The sequence below is a fragment of the Prinia subflava genome (assembly GCF_021018805.1).
Source record: "Prinia subflava isolate CZ2003 ecotype Zambia chromosome W unlocalized genomic scaffold, Cam_Psub_1.2 scaffold_33_NEW, whole genome shotgun sequence".
Lineage (NCBI taxonomy): Eukaryota > Metazoa > Chordata > Aves > Passeriformes > Cisticolidae > Prinia > Prinia subflava.
In genome coordinates this window covers 423,418-442,144 of record NW_026960610.1, presented here as the reverse complement: position 1 = coordinate 442,144, position 18,727 = coordinate 423,418, and the positions used below count along the sequence as shown (strand labels likewise).

The 18,727-nt window shown below is 44.2% G+C and overlaps 1 long non-coding RNA gene across 1 annotated transcript in view; it reads left to right on the top strand.

The window, feature by feature from the left end:
- The window catches only part of LOC134565096 (uncharacterized), a 39,469-nt gene that overhangs the window by 16,340 nt on the left and 4,402 nt on the right, over nucleotides 1–18,727 (top strand). The window contains exons 2-3 of the long non-coding RNA XR_010083768.1: nucleotides 16,130–16,292; nucleotides 17,149–17,340. This is a non-coding gene — a long non-coding RNA (uncharacterized LOC134565096). The remainder of the gene's footprint in view (nucleotides 1–16,129; nucleotides 16,293–17,148; nucleotides 17,341–18,727) is intronic.

Here is an 18,727-nt window from a genome sequence, read left to right as displayed (position 1 = left end):
ATCGGACCCTCAACAAAGTTATATTCTATAAGTGGTAAAGGAATAAGTTCTGCTATTTGTAATATCATTTTCTTCTATTTAGTGTGCCTTGTTTTTTTCTATGTCTTGTTAAAATACTCCCCCAGGATTATGGGTGAGGTCTTAAGTTTTTCTTTTAATTTGTATTAGGTACAAATGTTGCTTAAAGGTTATCCTTCATTAAGTTGTCCTGCTCACTGATTGTTTGAATTGGCTCCCTGTCGAAGTGGTCACTTCAGCTATTACTGCGGATGGTATCTTGCTGCGCTGGGTAGGGGTCTGAAATATAAATTTGTAGTTCAGTTAATTAGCAGTAGTGCGGACTCATTGCACTGAGACTGCAGAAACTGAGGGAAGATGTGTGTAACCTTAACAACTGATTGTCTTAGAAACTGCTGTTGTCCCAAAACATTGTAGGATACTGGGTTTTATGAATGTTTGTCTGTATACCAAATCACTCTGAATGTGCTGAGTTTGATTCTTGAAATAAGCCCAAATTGTTTGTGCTTGTCTATGATTTTTTTTAAACTGAATTTTTCTTTCAAAAGCTAAAACCTGTGTTAATGCTATGGGATTTGGAGTAGTCTTAGTGTTTATTGTTTACTCGCTATATATCCAGTGGACATTGTCAGAAGTATTGGTAGAATATAAAAAGAATTGTTTGTATGTCTCAGTATAAACCTCGTTTAATAAGAAGTAAAATTCTCTTTCTGTTAATTTTAATTTTTCCCTGTAACAGTACAAAAAAAGAAGATTTTTTTTGTATTGAGTTCTTTAAATTCTAGATAAGGAATTGAATCATTCTTGTGTGAAAAGAAGATTTTGAGTTGTATGGAGAATTGTAAATTATTTTGTATAAAGAGGATGAGTGAATTATGAACTAGAAAACTCATACAAATATTCAGATTGTCTGAATAATAGTCGTAGCATGTTTCCTTCCTGTAAGGTATTTCCGGAGATTTTTCAAAAAGTACTGTTAAAAATTAAACTTGCATTATACCTAGATCTGAATTGATAAATTTAATTTGAAGCCAGCTGTGAGAGAGCTTCAAGATGTTGATTTATAAAATCAGATAGATTCTGGAAAAAGAAGGTTTTTTTCATATGACAAAGGTGTAGTCTGTGCTAACCCCTCAGTTTTGGAGGGTTCCCCTGTTATGTCTTTAACAGGTGCTGGTGCGAAGAAACATTAGGAGAAATATTAAGAGAGACATTTTTGACCGTGTGATCGGTGGGGAAAACTGGAATCAATTGGATAACACCTAAAATTTGGTAAGCGGGGGTGGAAAAGCAAAAACATAGAAACCGAGATTTTGGTCCAAAAGGCTCCTGACCGCGACAGAACAGCTAAAGCCATCTAAGGGAAACCACCTGATAGATATGTGGCAAAAACCAGAAAGAGGATCGGAGCAACCTTTACCTGCTGTTTGAGAAGAAACAAACACCTCACCATTTGGATGCAACCAAATGGGCACTGGCATAAACAGAGGAATCGGTTTGTGGATCACTCTAATGGTCATAAGCCTAACTGAGCCCAACAGAGAGCTGGCATAATGAAACTGAACTTAGCCCGAGGTTTCCCAACCTAGACGGCCCTGAAGCTAAAATTCAGTCCACCTTGGAGCACCCTCAAAAGGGAAATTTGGACCAGGGGATGAAATTAAAAAAAAAAAAAAAAGATTTCAACCGATAGACCTTACCTAAAGATCATTGGTCACAAATGTTCTCTTCATCCTCAGAAATCCCACTGAAAGGGACCTCTGAGGGGGTTTAACCTCATGCAGTAAAAGCTATAGAAATTTGTAAGAAATAGTACCAGGGAAAACAAAAGCATTGAAATTTAGTCTAAAATTGAAAGTTAAGTAAATATGCAATCAGAGAATGATAAAGATGATGCGAACATGAATTAAATGGTTAACAAAAGAAAAGAAATGGGGGAATTGTGAAAAACGTGAGATGATTAATTCATGTTCTTATGGTAAATTGGAAAATTATAAAGCTGTATAAATTTATATCAGGTAAAAGTCTATGTTTCAGGAGGTTTCTCCATTCAGAAGGGAACAAAAGACTTTGCAGCTTTCTCAAGTATTGGGAGGGGACCTGTTGAGATGAGCCGGTATCAGCAACTCACACCTCGGGAGCCACCTTCACAGACCATCAAGCAATATCACCCATATCTCGAACATTCATCAACTATAAGGATCCATAGAAACTGAACATTAACACATGGACTTGGGAGGGGAGCTCTTTTCAATCCGACCGGAGATGGATTTGGGTTTGAATAGCAACCAAGAAACAAAGGGAAATATTGCCAGAGGCAGAATAAAGAGTATAAAAACCAAGCCTCGAACATGGCAAATTCGTGTACCCAGCTAGAGACACAAACGGCCAGGGTCTATGTCTATGGGTCACCCTTGGCTCTCTTTTTCCTGGGAGAAACTCTGTCAAGTGTTGCTGGTTGGGGGGGGGGGGTTTATTGCTTAAAATTCTGTAATTTGATTCCAAATTTTGTGATTTGAATTTTTAATAAACGAAATTATGGAATTTGGTAATAAATTGTCCTGGCATTTATAACATATATGTATCTATTTTTTTCTCCATTTCATTTAGTCTGTATTTATGTTAAAATGGTGTCTATAAAACAAAGAAAAATGTAGCATATGAACAGCATTAAAATACACTAAGCTTTACTTGTAACTAGGTGCTGAGATTGTGGAAGAAACTGGCACAGATGGTGGTTTGCTAACTTCTGTTTCTTTTTCCTTGAATTTAGGCCTGAAAAGTCCTTGATAACCAGTGGAAGCCTCTCTGTAAACCTTTTGGACAATTATGTGAGGGGCAAAAAAACCCTGTGTGATTATCCTATTTGTACTAGATGTAGGTATACTGATATATGGAGTTCAGGTATCTGAACTTAACTCCTTTGATCAAAACCCAGCATTATACTGTTTTGATTTCCTGAAAAGTTTCTTTGGGTAAGCTAAAGGTTGTCAATATTTTCATTGTAGTTGGCACTGAAACTGGGAGATGATCTCAGGAACTGATGAGACTCTTAAAGATACTTAGTTTCTTATTGTTAAATATGAATGTCTTGGTTTGAAAGATATCTGCTAGGAAGGGGGCAGGACCTCTCCAGAGGTGGAGCAAATCCCCTCCCTCCAAACTATTCTAATTTTAAAAAAATTAAAGGAGCTTTCAGACAGAGGTATGGGGATAGGAATAACAGTTCTTTACTAGTATATATGACAAAACAACAAACAAACAACTACAGCATCAATAATAAACAGAACCAAGAACCTTGAGGGCTTTCACAGAAAGCCCGAGACAGTTTGATCTCGGCGCCCCTGCAGGACTGAGAGGCCGAGCTGGAAGGGAGGAAAGGCCTGGGCCGCTGGATGAGATCAGGAGCTCTGCGCTGGTAGCTGGAGCGGCAGGGGTGTCCCGGCAGGGCTGGGCAGTGCAGGGCTACAGAGTAGCAGGGGAACCTCAAAGCTCCGAAGAAGCAGCAGCGGTGGGGGGAGAGGCTGGAGAAAGCGACCTCAGGATTCCCGGGTACACAAGCAGATGACGATAGATTTCCCAGGACGAGACAGAGGCAGAGTGAGGGCCGCGAACTCTTCCTGTAGCAGGGGGCAGCCTGACCGTCCTCCTCGGCACTGAGAGCAAGACTGAGCTCCCCTCCCCCAGATCTGTCTTTTTACCTTTCCCAAAGCTCATCATCTCTCCCCTCTGAGGGACACTCCCAGGGACTCAAAAACAATAGGTGTAGTCTTGTGCTGCCATGTCCGTCAAGTACTCCTTTTTGTTCTGACTAAGTAGTCATCAAGGCCTCTTGGAAACTTATGGGAAAAAATTCTGTGAGAAGAAATAAACAAATCTAACCCCCAACAATGAAATAGGTGTAGCAGCTGTCAGTGATTCTTGGCTAGAAAATGGTACCTATTCTCTTCTCTGTACCATTTTGTTTAAGTATGTTGAGACATGAATCCACTGAAGTGTTGTGCCTAGTGTTGCATTATAAAAGAAAATGTGCAACCTGTAAGCCTCATTTCAGCAGCCTATTGGTTTACCTCCATAAGCACTTATTAGGGAATACCCTGTTTCACTTATTTCTCTCAGATGGTAATTTCTAAACTGACCCTGAAATAACCCTCTGTTTTGGAAATAATACTTCCTATTACTTTTTTTTTCAGTACAGATAGACCTTGATGCAACTTGTTTGAGTGTTTTATTTTAATGTGCTCACATCTGGGCATTTGAAGCTGATGAAATGCAGCACACATGAACAGAATCCATCAATTTTTAAGCAAGCAAACAGGTATTGGATCCAAAAGATGTTGCTCTAAGAGTCAGTGAACTGTAGTTTTGGCAGAACTGCCTGACTCCTGCAACTAGGAATGCTGTACTGAACATGCTGAACTTTGAGTCCCCAGAAGAGCCGTCCAGGAACGGGTTTGGTCAAAGGTATGATGTCAGATTGTGAGCCCCTGCTGTCACAGCAGGAGGAGACATTTTGGAGAGGAGTGTTTGAGCTGGATTGACAACCCAGTATGAACTTCAGAAGTTCTTGTATGTCAGGGTAGAGAGAGGCATTCTCACAAGTGTAGTGGTATTTTGGTAGTCACCTGGGGTCTCTCATTTGCTCAGCAGGTTGTCTGTATTTGTATAAACACACAGCAAACTGGGCTGCTAAGTCTGGTTCTGCTTCTTATGTGACAGGTGGCTTTTGACACAACCAGACATTTTTAGTTAAGGAGCCATAAGACAGAGAAGCCTGGAAAGACTAAAGCTGCAAGAACAGGAGCAAATTCAAAAAAGAGGGAAGAAAAAGAGAGGGGGTTGAAAGGTGAGAATATATTTTTAGAGAATGTCCCATTTTCTTGAGGTTTGTTCCACTTCCTCATACAAGTAAAATACAGGAAGAGTGGCTGTGATACAGTCTTAGACGTGGCCAGAGTGTAATAAGCTCCGTGAAGATGTATCAAGTCTGAGGACTGACTTGCAGCCTCCCAGAGTGGCTTAATAATATTGCAAGACTGCTCTTTGGGTATGTTTTGTAAAACAAAGGTTTTAATAAAAGAGAACATAACAAACAATATAGAAACAAGAGCAAAAGCTGAGCACAGGTGTCAGAGAAGCCCCTGACACCTTGCTAAGACATCCCAAAAAGCCCTGAGCACCTCTGAGCTCATTCTCAAGTATAGGATGATCAAGGAGGGACAATTTGGCTTACTGCCAATAGAAGCAGCTATAGGTTTTGAGAAACATTTCCAAAGCCCAATCAGTGCCCCTGTGCTGGCACTGGGCCAATGCCAATGAGAAGGGCACAGAACTTTCTAGCTTGGCTTCCTTATATGTTCAAAGGTAAACTGAAACATTTTTCCTTAAATAGAATCATTTGCTTGGGTGTGGAAATGCATTCCAACATGGCTGTGTAAAAGTCCAGGCTTTGAGGAAACAGGAGTTAGAGAAATTGAAACAATACCATGTAGTTGTTAGTTTATATATTGGAAAGAAAACCATAATGATAATTCTGTATGTAAGGCATCAGATGCAGGGGTCTGGATTATGAGAAAGGTTGTACTGGAGATATGCTGAGGTCCCTTTCAGATTGGATTATTCTATGATTCTGCAGGCCTACAGTGAAATCAGAGAACTGTTGCTCTCAAATTGTTCTGAGGATTGATTCTGTAAGGTTCTGCATGTGGGCTTTTTTTATTGCTTTATACTGCAACATTTTAAATCAACGTCCTTATGCCCTGAAATAAAATTAATGAGGTGTACATTTCTCAGTGCCTCCCAGTTGACTGGAAAGTCCAAAGCTATGAAATGAATACTTTTCTGTCTTTACCCATTTTTGCATGTCTTGGGTTATGTAACCAAAAAAAAGTGCATTCTATTTCATCTGTTGAAACCAGTTGGAGATTTTTTTTTTTCCTTTATCTCTTGTAGCTCAGGGAGGAGGGGGGCGGATGCCTTCTGATAATAGGCCAGCTGCTAAAACCAGGTGGGGCAGTGTTTCTTATCTCTTCCACCACTGTCCACCTTCTGGGGGATATCTTCTGTTAATGGGCTGTTAAGGCTCACCAATGACATGACACACTACATCATCCCATTGTGAGATGCTCTACCCAGTGTGTGTGTGGGGGAGCCAGCTGTTCCTACCAAGATAAAAACTGAGCTGTAGGAATACCAAGCATCCTCTTTTCCACTGGATTCTCAGAGGAAGACCAGACTTGTCTCACCGCCACTACAGGATCATCTCTACTCCAACAGAACCACATCTGTCACTCCAGGAGGACTTATTTGGACTGCTTCCAACACCCTGGCTGACAAGGTGTCAGGTTGTATTCCTGACTCCATCAGGGTTTTCTAAGACTTTTGTTTGTTTGCTTGTTTGTTTTTTTGTACTACTGCATTTGTATTTTTAATATTCCTAGTAAAGAACTGTTACTCCTATTCCCATATTTCTGCCTGAAAGCTCCCAATTGCAAAATTATAATAATTTGGAGGGAGGGGGTTTTACATTCTCCATTCCAAGGGAAACTCCAGTTTTCCCTGACAGATACTTGTCTTTCCAAACCAAGACAGCATGTTATTTTTTATTGTTGATATCTTAAGTGCAGTGTTCTAAAATTTGCATATGAGTAATAGTAGTATATTGAAGTTTTAATTCTTTAGATAATGTGTTTGGATGGCATCCTAAACTGTCCCTAGTAATCGGTCATGCATGCCCCTTCTTGAAAAAAGCAGACACTTGGAATGCAGAGCATAGTGAATCTAATTCTAGGTCTCTAAAAGCATTGCTATGCTTCCGTTGCTAATTCTTCCTTATTCAAATAATTCATAAACTATTTTTAAACAGTTATTTGTGTCAACACTGTTCCTTGAATTTTCTGGAGGTTTTTTTGATGTGTCATGTTGATTATTTGGTAGAGCTACTTCCTAAAGGGAAAAGTTTCCAAAAAGTGGTGATAGCCTGTTGAGGTTTAACCCCAGCGGGTAATTAAGTCATACAACAGCTGCTCACTCCCTCCCCCTCTCCGCAGTGGGATGGGAGGAGAATCACAAAGGTAAATGAGAAAATGCAAGGGTTGAGATCAAGATAGTTTCATAGGTGTTGGGGGTTAGAGATGTTGGGGGTTAGATTTAGTTTTTTTTCTTCTCACAGAATTTTTTCCCATAAGTTTCCAAAAAACCTTAATGACTACTTAGTCAGAACAAAAAGAGTACTTGAAAAATATGGCAGCACGAAGCTACACCTATTGTTTATGAGTCCCTAGGAGTGTCCCTCAGAGGGGAGAGATGATGAGCTTTGGGAAAGGCAAAAAGACAGATCTGGGGGAGGGGGAGGCACTCTTGCTCTCAGCGCCGAGGAGGACAGTCAGGCTGCCCTCTGCCTCTGTCTCGTCCTGAGAAATCTATCGTCATCTGCTGTGTACCCAAGAATCCTGAGTTCGCTTTCTCCAGCCTCCCTCCACCGCCACTGCTTCTTCGGAGCTTTGAGGTTCCCCTGCTACTCTGTAGCCCTGCACTGCCCAGCCCGGCCGAGACACCCCCGCTGCTCCAGCTGCCAGCACAGAGCTCCTCATCTCATCCACCGGTCCGGGACTTTCCTTCCTTCCAGTTTGGCCTCTCGGAGTCCTGCAGGGGCACCGAGATCAAACTGCTCTGGGCTTTTGTAAAAGAAAGCCCTCAAGGTTCTTGGTTCTGTTTATTATTGATGCTGTAGTTGTTGTTTGTTGTTTTGTCATATATACTAGTAAAGAACTGTTATTCCTATCCCCATACCTCTGTCTGAAAGCTCCTTTAATTTTTTAAATTAGAATAATTTAGAGAGAGGAGATTTAAATTCTCCATCTCTAAAGAAGTCCTGCCCCTTCCTAGCAGATTATCTGTCTTTCAAACCAAGACAATAGGTAAAGCAAAGGCCACGTACACAAGGAAAGCAAAAACAAGGATTTCATTCCCCACTTCCCCAGGACAGGCAGGTGCTCAGCATCCCTAGGACAGCAGGACTCCACCCCACACAGCAGTGACTGGGGAAGACAAACACCATCACTCTAAATGCACCCCCTTCCTTCTTCTCCTCTAGCTTCATTGCTGAGCATGAAGCCGTATGGTCTGGAATATTCTTTGGGTCAGTTGGGATCAGCTGTCCTGGCTGTGTCTCCTCCCATTTCCTTGTTCACCCCCAGCCTCCTCATTGGTGGGGTATGTGAGGAGCAAAAAAGGCCTTGGCTCTGGGTAAGCCTTGCTCAGTGATAGCCCCTGAATTACTCTTGTAATACCTCTTAAATGGGATCCTCATGCTAATCTGTAGGGGAGATTTGTTAATTTAAGAATTAGATCCAAATGATTAGTCTCTAGTTGTGTCCTTGGGGACAATCATATGATGCTGCTTTCTTGGCAGTGCTTATAAAAAAACCCCAAGAATACAAATTGTTTGAAGAGAGAACTTTCTAACTGTGGGGATCAGTTAGGTATGTGTAATTTATGTTTTTTTTAAACATGTTATTTAAGCAAATGAGATTCCTTGTTAGCCACATGTGATTCTTGATGACTGTTTGCTTATTATTAGCACTTCAAAGATTTGCATCCAATTCCCCAGGATGCAAAATCTAAAACAAGTGTCATCTAAATTGTCCCATATTGATAATTACCTGGAAAAAGATGTGTTGATGAAAAGAAGTTCAAGAGAGAAAAAGGAAAGCTAAGCGGGAGAACAGAGAAGAGAGGCAGATAGATGGAGATGAGGAACATCCCCCAAAGCAGCAGAAGGTACCAGCTGAAGAACAGCAGTGGCCAGAGAATATGCCTGAATGGGAAGAAAGGAAATCCCTGCTAGCTCAGAGAAGAGTGGAGTCTGTCAGACTGCTTACAGTGCTGTTAAATCGTGTGAAAGTAAGACTATTTAAAAACATATTTTAAATTTTAAGGATATTTATTAGAGCTTGAAAAATTCACTAGACATTTGATATCTTGATGCTATTCAGAAGACTGCTTTGGGGCTGACTGAACACTGAGAAGGCCTGAGGCCCATGTCTTGTGACAATCTCTTAGTCTTGCCCTGAGAGCAAACGTAGTGCACTTTCACCCAGAAACTTTGCCTTTGGTGCTTTTTCAAGACCTTGTCTTTACTGAGTAAAAAATAGGGCTGGAAAGGTTGTATTAGCTCTTATTAGACTTGATCCAGTGTTGCAAGCAAAGAATTTTGGAGTGGGGACATAAGTGATGCTCTCTCTGCTTGTTTTGGTCTCGGGTCTACAAGTGACTGAATTAAACTGGCACAGATTATACCAGCTGCATTTCTAATAGCCTCTTCTTTTTTCTTGGCCAGCACTCATTACCAGGCTTATTTCAGTTTGATTCAGATAATGTCTTGAGAAAATCAGCAGAGAAGTGATAAAAATTTGAGTGTTTTGCACACAGATTATTGTTTGCAGGTTTAGTTTAGTGCTTTGGGCAAAAAAGGTTTCAAAACAGGGGTTTTAATTTATAAGATGGCTTTGTCTCCTCTATTTGCAGAGAAAAATTTGCTTGCAGCTTTTAACAAGTGTATATTTTTCCCGATCCTTAATGTAAAAGATTTCTAAAGGACTGTAATTTACTATGAGCTGAAGTCAGAGGCTACCCTTGCCATTCTGCATGAATTTTAGGACCCCATTTCATCTGACATTTGCCTTCTTAATTGTGGAATTGCATTTTATTGAAATGGCATGGTCTGTTTCACCCCTGGAAAGTGTATGGTTTATCCCAAGCCTGTAACCTCCCCTGCAGTATTGTGTCTCTGTAACCCGACGTCATGGGTTAGCACTGGCTAGATGTTAATGCACCCATGAGTGTATGTTTTTCTTAATGAGCTACTGTGAGATGTGGTTAAGAACAGAGCAGAGTAAGCTTAAAACTTGAGAACAGAGAACAAAACTTTATTACATTACATAGGAACAGAAATAGAAAGGAAAACTCTAAACACACACACAAAACAGAAATGAAACTTTCCCAGAACATTTCTTCTCCTCCCCCAATTTCCACCCCCTACACATTACTCTCTATAGACTAAACCCTTGGGTTTTAAATCAATCACCACTCAAAAAAACCCTAATCTTCAATTCAGCAAGGGAGAGAGGAGCTTCTCTCGCACTACAGACTGCTCTTCAGAAAACACGGGTCTACTTTTTATGTGTTTCTATGTCACCCGTGGCACTGCCCGGAGAAAGTTGCCGTGGTGACACCCTCTTTTCTATGTCTAGTGTTCTCACTACTGTCTATAGGCTAAAGCTGCATATAGGGCTCTTTTAAGGATGCTTGCATGCTGAGCTCTCTCCATTTTTCCCCTGGAGCTGAGAGTTCTAAGAGCAGGTCTCTTCCTGAGAGCAGAGGGCGCTACTACACCCTTCCCCTCTCTTCTCTGCTCGCTCCACTCTTAAAGTGCCAGTCACTGTAGCAAAAGCAGGGGCAGCCGTATCTACCCAAATGCAGTTTATGTTCAAAAGAGACTTGAGTTCAGTCTATAGCTAACATTATGCAAGAAAAGTCTAGCTCAGAAAGCTACTCTTCTCATTCTTTGCCCATCTAAGATTCTTTTCATCTTCTGACTTTATCATCTCAGTCTCAAGCTGTTTCTTTCTCTTCTGAAACTACTAGCTGTGAGAATCAATGTCTAGGAAAAAGTTTCTTTCTGCCAAGAAAGGGTTAACAGTTTCTAGCTCCTGGCAAGGTGTAAGCTCAAACACTCTCCAGCTCAGCAACTCCCACGCGGCTGAGCATCTTCTCCCGGAGGGGGGTAAGGGGGGGGGGAGACACACAGAAGGCACTTCTACAGTTTTCCACCCCTCCATCCTGGGTGGAGCTAGCTCAGCTCTAGTTCTGTCCATTCTCTTCCCCCCCCCCCACCCCCCCGGGGCCCCAGCTTACTTCAGTTCAGCCGCATGGTTCTTCTCAGCTCAGCCACGTGGTTCCCCTCCCCCGCTCAGCTTAAAGCTGAGCAGGGGAGAGGAGATGTTTCCTTGCTGAAACCAGAACTCAAAAGAGGCAGACTTTCTGAGAGTCCTTGCTTTTAACCCCTTGTGTCCTCAGAAGCGTGTCCAACCCCTCAGTGGCTACTAAAAAATGCTAACATTCAAACCTGACCACTGATTGGCTTGACTACAGCTTCTTGAAAAAACTCACTTCCCCTCAAACCAGGACACCCGATTGGCCGGAGAATCTATCCGCGCCCACTTTGAATTTCCCTGTTAAGGGTTCAGGGGGAAGCGGGCTCGCTCTCTTTGCCCTGGAGGCCTCTGGAGGCTCTGCTCCTCTCCCCTTCCTTCTCCCCCTCCTTCCCCATCTCCCTCAGTGACCATGCTGCCTTCCTGGGGTCGAACTCCAAATAAATCCTCATCTCACCAGCACCTCACCAGCCGTCTGGAGTGTCCTTGCCTGCCTGCATGCAAATACCAACGAACCAAGGACCCAGGGGGCTCCCAGGGAACCCTCCCCGAGGACCCCCCCTAAATCTAAATTACAACACTTAATTATGAACGTGCTGTGTTAAATAAATTTCTATTTTCTTGGTTTCTCAGTTGGCAAGTCAAAAAGTGGATCCTTCACTGGGTGTAAAGAAGGACGATTCAGTTTCTTGAAAAAGCATTTAAAGACATTCAGCAGGAGCTGGTTAACTTCCTTTATCATATGCACAAAGAGCTGAAATGTAAGGAGTTTAATCGCCTGTTAACCCAAAAAAGTAGTGGTTTATGTTGTGAGGAACGAGATGTGAGTAACTTCCATGTACCTACTTGTCACATGGTCAGGACAAATTGTAATGATCCCTCTCCAGCCCCAAGCTCTGACAGAGATGTGTGTAACTCCTGGCAGACATGTGTGCAACTCCTCTGTCAAAGGCTGTGGGCCTCTGCTGATCATGGTTACCCAGGATGGCAGGGTCATCAAACCTCTCTGTGGAAGGCACCGCCCATCACTGGATGTAGACACATGCAGACAGTGTCTGAGGAAGATGACTGCAAAAAGCAGAAAGTTTATGAGACTGATGAACTCATCCATTATTTAGTAAACTGCTACCAGACACCACACTATGCATGTGTTTGCTTAGAGCCAAAAACCACTGCAAACAAGTCCTGGTGGAAGCGAGTGGTGTCTGATGATGGTAGTGGGTTTGACATCAGCTTGAGTAAGAAACATGGTTAGCACTTCAGAGAAGTGAGTCCTGTACTGTCGGAGTCCAGGACATCCCTCTGGTTGCCGTGGAGGGTTTGGAGACCAGACAGGGGGGTCTGGGATCTGTACAAGGGGGTCAGCCAGCCTCTCACAGAGCCCAGGAGGACAATGCTTTTGATCCCTGTCCACAGGAGTGAATGCCCACATTGTATGAAGAATCACAAGCCAAGAGAATTCGAAATAAGTAGTAGTTAGTTTATCGCAGAGTGTGAATGTAGAATCTAGGATTTTTAGTATATGGGTTTGAAGAGGCAAGATGGAGGAATTGGGGAGTGGTCCTGTCCTCCTTGTTCTTCTTCTCGTCTCCCATTTTCTGCTGAGTTGGATCACAAGGATTGGTTTAGAGTAGAAATGACATGTTAACATAGGTAGTAAGTACTGGTAGGATTCTGTAAATAAAAAGTACGTTGTGGATGGTGGTTGGGTCAGGGGGACCGTACATAAAGTCCGGGACCCTCTGATCCGCCCCAGTCCGCCGCATGTCTTGCTCTGCTGGGGACGCCTTGCAGAGCTGAGAAAGAACTAAGAGATAATGAAAGAATAAACAACCTTGGAAACACCGGCTGGCAGACTCAGTTTGTCTTCTTTGGCTCTGGCACGGGACCTTTCGGGCAAGAAAAGCTCAAAAACCCTACATACCTCAGAGAACAGCAACCCCGATGTGAATCTCAGGGAAAAGCTACCCTGAGACTCTACAAAACCTCCACAAAAAAAATTGTAGTAACGATAGTAATTATAGGCTGGTGATCACTCCTGGGGGACTTGAGTCTGTTATGAACAAATTTCCGGATCGGGAGGGGCTGGGCTATCCCTGTCCTAGCCCCATAGGAGAGTCAGTCACTCCATCCCCCCAGAGGAAAACACAGAGCACCCATTAGCATATTAAAAGAGCTCTGAGCTCTCAGAATGCAACCCCACCCTCCTCTCAATTTGTCCTGTCACCCAGCCTTTTAGAAAAATGGGGGGTTTTCCTTTTTGCAGAGAACCCCATAGCTGGGGTGAGGCTGCTGTCCCTCGAAAGCAGCTGACCTCCTCCCGGCTAGAGGTAATCCCCACACCCCAGCAAGTTTGAGGATGGAGGAGGGAAGCTGCCCCAAAGGAAAGCTGCCCGGGTGGCATTCTCCTACCTCATTAAAATGTGAAAAGAAGCAGCTCCTGTCTTGATTGCCGGGTCATTGTTTGCTGTAACTACCTTTTTTTCAGCAGGGATACCCTCTGCTGCGACCAGGACAAATGCATATGCATTTGTATATGCAAATAAAACCACCCCTGTGAATCCTGGGAGGGTTTTTTAGAGAAACTGCACCCCAAGACAAGAAGCTAGATGAGTCAGAAGAGAATTAGATAGTGCCCTGGCCGAGCAAGGAGTGGATGCACCCCCTGGCCTGGTCTGAAGATTCACCATGACCTCTGAGGAGTTTGGATAGAATGGGAACTGGCCAGGTGAACTGACTAAGGCAGAGAATGGGGAACTCTTGAAGGTTTTCCCTGAGGGTAAAGAGCTTACTGCACTCCAATGGCAGACCCCCCCCACTGCTCTGCCTTCTGATGGTTGACCAGAGAAAACTTCTAGCTGTTCCTATGGGAACAAGGACTCGGCATCTACTGTCTGCAGTGGAATGATGAACTGGGACAGCACCTGCTCCTTCGGATGGCTGCAGCAGCGTGGAAAACTCCTATAGGATTCTGCAATCCTGCTGATGACTTTAATAATGAGCTGATCACTTTAATAAAGAGCTGAATATTAATAAAGGCATATGCCCTGTTCTTTTCAAGTCAACAGAAAAAGTGTTAGAAAGCAAGGTCCATGGGGGCAAGCTTGCAAAAAAGCTGCAAGTGCAGAGGAATGACTCACTCACTGTTGATATCTTACCACATGCTGGACTGAATCATTCTTTGGAGGGCACTACTGTTACTCATAATAAGGAATTCAAACAAGAAGATGGTAGAGATGAAGGCACTGTACAATATGGAACATGTAGATCTACTTCCAGATTAAAGGATTTGTTGGGAGAGATCAGTGATTCTGAGTACTTTAGAGAGGCATGTGGTGGCTCAGTGAAGAGAGCAGAAAGAAGGTATGAAGAAACTTACAGCAGTTGTAATAAAGGGTGCTAGTCTGCAAGAGTTGAGGAAAGAAAATTACTGGTTTACCATAAAAATGTAGCTCTGGAAGGTCAAGAGAAGGTAATCAGCCAATGTAACTCCTGTTCTAATTCTGTCCATGAGGGCTTGGCAAGGCAGTGTGAATGTAAACTTAAAAAGTTATGCAAGAGGTCTAGTAGTAAATTAAGATATGAAGGAAAGAAAAGTGAGAGACAATCTAGGGAAAAGGAGAAAAATGCTCATAAAATGAAGAAAAAGCAAAAAAGCTTTGTCATTTCAAAATGGCGGCGATCACGCCATGCAGCCGTCTCAAAATGGCTGCCACTGCGCCACGTGGTCATCTCAAAATGGCGGCGACCGCGTGGCTGGCCCCCCCTTGTGCTTCTTCTTCCCAGAATCCCTTTCTCTCCTTGTCAAACCCCTTCCTCCTGCCAAAACCCGAGCCCAACCCCTTCCTTTCCAATGTCCTGCCCTCTTATTTTTCTGACTCCACCCCTTTTTCGGGAACTGCCCCTTGCTCTGCCCATGAGTGTCCCCGCCCATGTTCCCACGGCAACGCCACCCCTTCGGTGACATCATGCCGTGGTCACGCCCAGTCCCCGCCTACTTCCTGTTCCCATGGTCCCGAACCCGGAAGTGGGGTTTTTGACACCCGGAATGAGGAAAAAAACAACATTCCCACCGTTTTACCAGTGGTATACAGTGATCAAAGAGAGGCACTCCCTACATGGGAGACTTTCTCCTTCCAAAATAAGAAAGAGCTTTGTAGAACTCAGAAAGAGTTTGGGAGAGAGAGTGAGTTTTTCAAGGGTCTTTTGAAAGCCATGTTCTCCTCAAACACCCTGCTCCTACATGACTTAAAAGATTTATTTGCATGTCTCCAGTCAGCATCAGAGTACATGCTGTGGGAAGCTGGATGGAAGCGCCACCTTAAGGCACTCCGAACTGAGCTATTACAAAGTTCCCAACATGGCCTCAACAGCTTTGACCATCCCATCACTATGGATCACTTGTGTGGGGAGGGAGAGTGGGCTAACCCATGGGACCAAATGAGGGCTCTTTCAAAGGTTGTCTTACAAAAAATCAAGGACGCAGCAGACAAGGCATTTGCCAGTTTGCCCACTGGTGACCCACATTCTGGTTTTGCTTTTGTAAAGCAGGGAGACAATGAAAGCTTTCTGTCCTTTATAAATAGATTAAAAGCTCAAATGGAAAAGCAAATCACAGATGCCAGCTTGTTAAATCCCATGCTTTTAGAAATGGCTAAGGCAAATGCAAATAACATCTGTAAACAAGTTATTCTAGGTCTCCCCCTGGATCCATCACCATCTTTGTCCACAATTATTGAAATCTGCATGCAGAGAGCCCCTTTTCTGATGACCAACATAACTCCATCACCAGCACAACCAAGGACTGTGGCAGCTGTTAATCCCGCACAACAAGCGACACAGGCATCGCAGGCAGCACCGAGAAAGGACTTCAGTAACATTGTTTGCTTGCGTTGTGGGAAAAAAGGACAAGTGGCCTGCTACTGCCAAGCACCCTATCCCCAGGGACAGCAGCAGCAGCGGGGGGGGCGAGTGACACCACACGCCAGCAACAAAAAACTAAGGGACCAGCGTGGCCCTGCCCCGCACGAGGACACAAATAGAGCAGGGGTGTTGAGGCCAGCGTGATATGGACTTACCGAACGTGACGATTTTCCACCAGAAATTAAAACCCTCGTGTGGACCCCTCAACTGCGTTTCCTCCTGGTAACATTAACACCAGTTGTTTTTAATTCCAGGGAGTGGACGCCTGTTGAGGTTCGACTACTGGAGGATCCACTGCATAACCAGCTCAGGCTTTTTAAGTACCTTGTTGTTGGAGACACGAAGTGCACGCCAGCTGAGATCAGAGTGGCACCCCTGACTATGCCAGAGAAGCATGACAACCGCTACCTGATCTTGGTCAGTTGCGTCCATCCTCCCTATTTCCTACCTGCTGAAACAGCTGTTGCTCAAGCGATTCCTTTCCCGGAGACCATCCGTGTGGATGAAATGGCACCAGAGGTTTACTGGGCTGAGGCGGTAGGAGAAGATAAGCCCACCCTCACTTGCACAATCACCAATGGGGATGAGAGTGTGAATGTGACAGGTGTGATGGACACAGGGGCAGATGTCACGATCATCCCTAAAAAGGGATGGCCGTCGCATTGGGCGTTGCAACCTGCGGCAGGCAAGATCCAGGGTATAGGGGGTGTTCAATTGGCTTACATTTCCAAGGACATCGTACAAATTAATGGGCTAGATGGTCAATTGGCAAGCTTGAGACTGTACGTTTCTAACGATAAGGTTACCCTATGGGGTAGGGATGCCATGTCCCAATGGGGGCTGAGATTACAGATCCCAAAAACCCCTCAGGATTTTTAATAGCGGATTCGTTCTCCAAGAGGAGAAAGTTCAGAGGATGCCTCCTTGGAGGTATTTGGGTCTGGAGATTACTGCGCGGACCATTGCTCCGCAACAATTGGCAATTAACAGTAATCCCAAGACTCTAGCGGATCTCCATTCCCTGTGCGGGACTTTGAATTGGGTCAGGCCTTGGCTAGGGATCACCACCGAAGACCTAGCCCCCCTTTTCAATCTATTGAAAGGGGGAGAAGAGCTCAGTTCTCCTAGGACACTGACCCCAGAGGCAAGGACAGCATTGGAGAAGGTCGGTAATATGCTATCACAGAGACAGGCCCACAGGTACAAACCAGAGCTTCCATTTAAGTTTATTGTTCTGGGTGAGTTACCTCATTTATCTGGGTTGATATTTCAGTGGGACCAGGACCAGAGGGATCCACTCTTGATCATAGAGTGAGTGTTCCTCAGTTGCCATCAGTCCAAAAACATCACCACACCACAAGAGCTGATGGCGAAGCTTGTAGAAAAGGGAAGAACCAGAATCCGAGAATTGGCCAGTTGTGACTTTGTGTGCATTCACCTTCCGATTGGCGATTCAGCGGGCAAGGTAAGTTCGCGCAAAATGACAAAGGACATGTTTGAGTTCTTGCTTAAGAACCATGATTCATTGCAAATTGCACTGCAAGGCTACAGCGGACAAATTTCAGTCCACTCTCCTGCTCACAAATTGTTCAATGCAAATTTTAAATTGATAATCAAAGATAAGAGGAGTTGGAAGCCTTTGAAAGTCTTGACTGTTTTTACAGATGCGTCCAGAGCGTCTCACAGGTCAGTGTTGACCTGGAAAGACACTCAGACTCAGCGGTGGGAGATAGATGTTGAACAAATTGAGGGTTCCCCTCAAATCGCTGTGTTGGTCGCAGCTGTCAGGACATTTGAAAGGTTTGAAGAACCCTTCAATTTAGTCACTGATTTGGCATATGTAGCTGGAGTGGTAGCTAGAGCAGAGAATGCTGTTCTTAAGGAGATTCCTAACCAGCATCTCTTTGACCTGCTCTCACTATTAATTTATGCTGTCTCCCCGCGAGAGCACCCCTTTTTCGTGGTGCACGTGAGGTCGCACACTGATTTGCCAGGATTTGTAGCTGAAGGGAACCAAAAAGCTTATTCCCTTGCCGCTGGGGCTGTTTCTCTTGCAAATGTGCCTGATCTTTTCTGGCAAGCTCATTTGAGCCATGAGATGTATCATCAGAATGCTCCCACCTTGGCGCGGCAGTTCCATCTGCGAAGATGTCAGGCGAAGGCAATGGTGGCGACATGTCCCCAATGCCAGAAGCTGGCTCTCCCATCTCTAGGTGCAGGAGTGAACCCAAGAGGGTTGAGCAGCTGTGAGATCTGGCAAACGGATGTTACTCATTTGCCCCAGTTCGGCTGGTTGAGATACATCCACATCTCTGTTGATACCTTCTCAGGTGCGGTTTATGCCTCTGCCCACGCTGCGGAGAAAGCTGAGCATGTAAAAAATCACCTGCTGCATGCCTTTGCCACTCTCGGAGTTCCTAGAGAAATCAAAACAGGCAATGGCCCAGCATATACCTCCAAAGCTCTGAATTAATTCCTGCAGGAATGGGGAGTTGAGCACAAGTATGGCATCCCTCATTCCCCCACAGGTCAGGCCACTGTTGAGAGAACACATCAATCTCTCAAGAAGGTGCTGCTTAGGCAGTGGGAAGGCGGTAAAGGCCTCACACCCAGTGAAAGGGTGTGCAAGGCATTGTTTACCATCAGTTTTCTTAACTGCAGATTTGAAAATCCGTTCCCTCCAGCAGTTAAGCATTTTCGACCTGTGAACCCTGACAGCCGAGAGCGTCCACGAGTTTTGATAAGGGACCCCGAGAGCAGGCAAGTGGAGGGGCCGCACGAGTTGGTTTTGTGGGGGCGTGGATACGCTTGCGTATCCACCCCTCAAGGGCTGCGGTGGATCCCACAAACGT